Source organism: Salvelinus sp. IW2-2015, unplaced genomic scaffold, assembly GCF_002910315.2.
Source record: "Salvelinus sp. IW2-2015 unplaced genomic scaffold, ASM291031v2 Un_scaffold3541, whole genome shotgun sequence".
Taxonomy (NCBI): domain Eukaryota; kingdom Metazoa; phylum Chordata; class Actinopteri; order Salmoniformes; family Salmonidae; genus Salvelinus; species Salvelinus sp. IW2-2015.
This window is the reverse complement of record NW_019944821.1, coordinates 101,048-107,037: the sequence shown is the minus strand read 5'-3', so window position 1 is coordinate 107,037 and position 5,990 is coordinate 101,048. Positions and strand designations below refer to the sequence as shown.

At 36.7% G+C, this 5,990-nt stretch overlaps 1 protein-coding gene and 1 pseudogene across 1 annotated transcript in view; both read left to right on the top strand.

Moving 5' to 3' along the window:
- LOC112076062 (caspase b-like) overlaps positions 1–5,990 on the top strand; it is a 119,899-nt gene that overhangs the window by 41,295 nt on the left and 72,614 nt on the right. The window lies entirely within an intron of this gene.
- On the top strand, positions 3,744–5,301 carry LOC112076061 (GTPase IMAP family member 9-like; annotated as a pseudogene).

The following is a 5,990-nucleotide window of genomic DNA, read 5'->3' as shown; positions in this document are numbered from 1 at the left end:
CTCCTGTAGCTCCTGTAACTCCTGTAACTCCTGTAGCTCCTGTAACTCCTGTAGCTCCTGTAACTCCTGTAACTCCCGTAACTCCCGTAGCTCCTGTAGCTCCTGTAGCTCCTGTAGCTCCTGTAACTCCTGTAGCTCCTGTAACTCCTGTAGCTCCTGTAACTTATGTAACTCCTGTAACTCCTGTGACATTTGCTCAAGGCCCAGTAATTTACAGATCTTCTCCATCAGCTCCATCCCCTGATGACGGTCTGTGCTAGTGTTCCTGAACACATGATGCCTCTTCTCACAGAGCCTCACTACCTCTTTAAGATGAGGGTCTGTCTTTTCAAGGAATGTTTCTATGCTCATGTGTTTCAGGTCCTCTCCATGAGTGAAGAGGACAATGGTTTTCTCTCGTATTTCACTCTCAAATCCCTTTTCCAATTTCTTTAATATCTCTCTCTCACCCTCTGTGAATCGTCCAATCTGAATAACCAGTAAATAGACACATGATAATGAAGGCTGACAAAGCCCTCTGCATTCCATAAGGTGTTTGTCTGACTGTTCTATATTTTCATCATAGAAGTCTGGTGTATCAATGACCCTAACCTCTGTCCCACCTGACACTCTCTAGTAACAGGTACAGAGCTTGCACAAGACTTAAAAGGGTTTGTTTTCATTATTAAGTTGCCACTTGCACTCTTTCCAGTGCCAGTCTGTCCCAGCAGCACGATGTTTAAAGTATGTCTGTGATCGTTGTCATCCTTCACATTTCTGCAATGGCTTTCATCTGATAAAACAATATAAGGAACAATAAAATTGAAATATCAGCAACAGAATATATATTTTTTTAAGTTATACTTTTTGAAACACTTCTCTGTATTTATTTCTTGAAAAGTCAAATTTCATATCAAACTTACCATTGTGACGTCGTAGAGCAGACTCAGCTCCTTTGTTATTGATGTCTATAATAAGGGGAGGCGTCACCATCATATTTTACAGAACAACAAGTGTAACTGAAATATTGCAAAGAGCAACACAGTAAAACTTGTGACTTGATCTAAACAGCAATCAGCTTAAAAAATGCAAAAACCAGCAAAGTGCAAGATAATAGCTGGATAATATATTGATATTATAGCTTGGTCTATAGTGTGATATTGTATTGGTGCTTCGTATTAACTCGATAATATACTGGTTCTATGTTATAACTCCACTCAAAGGCTTACCATTTTCATGGTGATTGTTAGACGTAGGAGGGCCAACTGTTAACATTCTGTCATCATGTCCATGACGCCCCCTGGACCTAGTGAACAATCATGACAAATAATATTTAGAGTGCCCCTGACAGTTTTAGAAAATAGATAACATTTAAATAAATAGAATTTGGACTCACATCTTGCCTTGGGCCTTTCTTTATTCTTCCAAAAGGTTGTTCCTTGATTTTATGTCGTCTTTACTGTAAGTATTGTAGGTGTACCTGAATTTACGACCTTCCCCACGCAGTGCAAACGTGTTTCCAGATCTGAGGTTTTGCAGATGTCTAGATTGGCACCTTCAAGGGCTGTGATCATCATGTAATCACATCCTGCTAACACAACTATCATGTTTGCTGTCATTTGTTTACCAAAGGTTGCCTTTAACTTCTTGACTTGATGTGTAACCTCTCCTGGTGATTGCCCATCTTTTATCACAAGTATGAACAAATCAGGGCCTGGGTATGAATGTGCCATACAGTCAATAATGTTCTGGTTTGTATGACTGTCTTCTTCAAAAAGGTCTAGGGTGTTGATGACAACAAATGATCTGCTTTCTTCTCGCTGACATTCTGTTGTATCATATGTAAAGACATTCTTCTTCAGGATATTTTCTCCTATCGAACTCTTCCGGGCCCCTTTCCTTCCCAACAGAACAATGGTATATTTGTCTTCTAAATCACCTTGTTAGAAATAATAACATATTCATGTATATACAGATCTCCTATCTTAAATTTGATCACTCTGTTGTCACAGACAATTTTCCTGTACAGCAGGAAATGCAAATTGTAGTGTATTCCAAGTTTAAAAAGGCTTCCAAAGTTTGCAATTTCCACTTTAAAATGTCAGACTTGATTTGCCCTAACAAAAAATGTATCTACCCACATAATCATTCACATTTCTTGTTGCTGCATGATTACACCCCTGCCGTGAGAAGCATGGTCAAATTAAGATAACATCAAAGAATTTGCAAAAAACTGCTAAATATTTTAGAACAGATTATTTCAATATTTTTGCAGTTTCAGATGTTATTCATGTGCCATTTTGTTAACAATAAAGAACAGTAGTTCAATGAAAGGGCATCAACCAAATGTAAACTTTGAGGCAGTGTTCCTTCTAGAATATTAAATGCACAACCTCTGTTCAAAGTGTACACAATTGTCAGGTTTTTATGATTGAAAGGTTTTAAACATTTAAACAAAGTATATATTTTTGTCACAGTAGGACAACTCAAATGAAAATTGTCTTATCATTTAATCAGATTTCAGAATCAAGAAGCAGCCATTTCCTTGTCATTTCCTTGTCTTGCTTTGCAGAATTTGCCACAGATACCAATGCTTGAGTGAAGTGATAGGGAGGTCTTCAATAATTGGTCTGTCAAGGAGTTGTGCATCTTCCTTTTATAGTGAGTGAGCAAAGATGTTTGTGGGTTGGTTCAGAGAGCTAAGTATATGAATAAGAACACACAGCTTCTCTAAACTAATTTTCGACTAAATCAAAGACACCATGGATGCTGGATCCTCTATCCCTGCAGGTGAGAATCAAGTACTTCAGAATATATTGTAAAACGGAAAAATTTAAAAAATAATTAAAATAATTACTGTATCTTACTTAGTTTTGTGGTTTAGACTTATTGCTGAATAGTTTTTCCACACTGTATTTAAGAAGTGCATCTGATTAGCATAACGTCGTCCAGGTACAGAGAGTTGATACCGGACATAATATTCGGTAGTCCTGTGACCCTTGAAGCCATCGAGGGCATGTAACAGGACTGCCATTATCTAGATCAAGACGTGGGAAACGTTGCTGTGCAAATCAAAATCACTTCTGAAAAAGCAGTGCAGAAATCTGCAGGATTAAATACCAGTCCTAGCCTGCTATTTTCCAATTCTGTCCAGATGACAGTTAATTATTGTAACGACTTTCTTCCTGAGATGAAGGAGAGGACCAAAATGCAGCGCGGTTAGTGTTCAACATGTTTAATTGAACATAAACGGTGAAACACTTACAACAATACAAAAACAACAAATGTGAAAGTCGAGACAGTCCTATCTGGTGCAGAACACAAACACAGAGACAGGAAACAAACACCCACAAAATCCCAACACAAAACAAGCCTCCTATATATGAGTCTCAATCAGAGACAACGACTACCATCTGCCTCTGATTGAGAACCCACACTAGGCTGACATAGAAACAGATAAAACTAGACACACAACATAGAATTCCCACCCAGCTCACGTCCTGACCAACTAAACACATACAAAACAAGAGAAAACAGGTCAGGAACGTGACAATTATAATTTCCTGGTAGCCAACAATTGATATTGCTTGATTGCGTATAGGTTTAAGATAAGCCTGCTTGAGGAACACAAATGAAGTGCTTTAAATACAATAAATATACATTTAATTGTGCTTTTTGATACACCATTGTTGATATTGCATAATACAATTGTTTTAAATCAAAATCAGCAATTGGTTTAAAGTTTTTTTTTTAATAATACAAAAATGTATATCCCTTTTTATTTTATCATCTTTGCAGGTGAAGACCTGAGAATTGTGATGATTGGAAAAACTGGAGTGGAGAAAAGTGCTGTGCGAAACACCCTTCTGGGAAAGGCACAATTTAAGTCATGTCCCAGTGCTAACTCTGACTGAGACATGTGAGAAAGAGAAAGTGTATGGTAACCGCTGGATACATGTGGTGGATACACCAGGGATTTTAGACACAGAGAAAAATTCAGAGGATGTAAAAAAGGAGATAGTGAAGTGTATTCAGGTGTCATCTCCTGGTCCTCACGTCTTCCTGCTGGTGATCCAGGTGGGCAGATTCACCAAAGAGGAGCAGAATTCAGTTGAAGCCCTCAAGCAACTCTTTGGAGAAGAGGCTACCAAGTACGTGATTGTACTGTTCACTCGTGGTGATGAATTACGTGGTCAAACAATACAAAACTATGTACTTAAGGGTCATGTCAAGCTCAGAGAAGTGATTCAACGTTATGGTGGCAGATTCCATGTTTTCAACAATACAGATGGGAATAGAAGTCAAGTTGTTGAGCTAATCAAGAATAGTGATGACATGGTGGCAGGGAATGGAGGAGGGCACTACACGAATGAAATGTTTCAAGAGGCAGAGAGAAAGATTAACCAGCAAAGAATTGCAAGGGAATTGGCAGAGGTCCAAAAATATGACTTCTCCTTCCTTCATGAACTGCAGAATAGAGTTATTCTGTTTCAAACCGTTCTCAATCAGGATGAGAAGAAATAGGAATATTAGGCATACCTGTGGCTATCACCTCTCTATGAGGGATACATTCTGTAATAATGGCCACTGGTGTGAAATATAAAATCATCTTTCAGCTCTTCATCAGAATAGTAGTATGAAAATCACATGTACTGGATTAATAATGAAATTAAGAAACTTCTCTCTCTCTCTTACATTTTTCTTTTTAATAAGTCTGCATGTTTTTTATATTTATATTTACTTAAATTGTATTATGAATAATATATAAATAGAAATGTAAAAGGACATTATAAGTAACCTTCTGTATTAATTAACATGAAACCAGCATGTTGTAATTTTCATGTACATTATATGTTGATAATTAACAAAAAATATATCAATAATGTACTTTAAAATGCCTGAGTATAGTTTAATTTCAAGTGCACACTTAATTTATGTTCGGGCAATCTGCAATAGTTACTACTATTCATTGGTCATTTAAATGAATGGTATCCAATAATTATTCACATTAATAACTTGTGAATGAATGCCTCCTACTCTTAGTAAAACGCTCACCCCATCATAACCCAAAATATAACGTTTTATAATTTTCTTTGTAAACAAACTATGTATAGCTTGGATGTTAAAGGGGAAATCTGGGATAGGTACATCAATTGTTGGACTTAAAGTACTAATATATATTACATATATATGTGCCATTGATTATTGTGGAGCAAAAACAAAAAAATATATAATACATAATTATTTAAAAAACACTCTTAAAAATTGTCATGAACATGCTTTATTAACAGGAGACATTAATCAGTACAACATGGTTTATGTGCATTTACTAAATACAACTAAGTTGATCTCTGTTATGTGAAGTGTTGTAAATAAAATGATTGTAAGCATAGTGTATGAAAATCATTGAAATTATGGTTATGGTTTGTCAATTACCCTACATACACATTGTGTCATAGCATAAAAATCGCTCTAATGATTGAAGCATATGTACTTTGGATGGTGTCCATATTGATCGTGTCCCTGCTTACAAATACCTGGGCATCTGGATAGATGAAAAACAGTCTTTAGAAAGCATATTGACAAGTTAGTTAATAAGAAGCTGAGAATAAAAATGATTCTTCTATAGAAATAGGTCCTGCCTCTCGAGAAAAAGTAGAAAGCAGATTATTCAGTTGACGTTCCTATTGGTCCTAGACTATGGCGACATCATCTATATGAACACAGCTGCCACTTCATTAAAGCTCTTAGATGCAGTTTATCATAGAGCACTGCTCTTTACTACAGGCAACAGTTTTAGCACTCATCACCACATTCTCTAGCAGAAAGTTGGTTGGCCCTCTGTGATGTCATCACTACATTCTCTAGCAGAAAGTTGGTTGGCCCTCTGTGATGTCATCACTACATTCTCTACCAGAAAGTTGGTTGGACCTCTGTGATGTCATCACTACATTCTCTAGCAGAAAGTTGGTTGGCCCTCTGTGATGTCATCACTACATTCTCTACCAGAA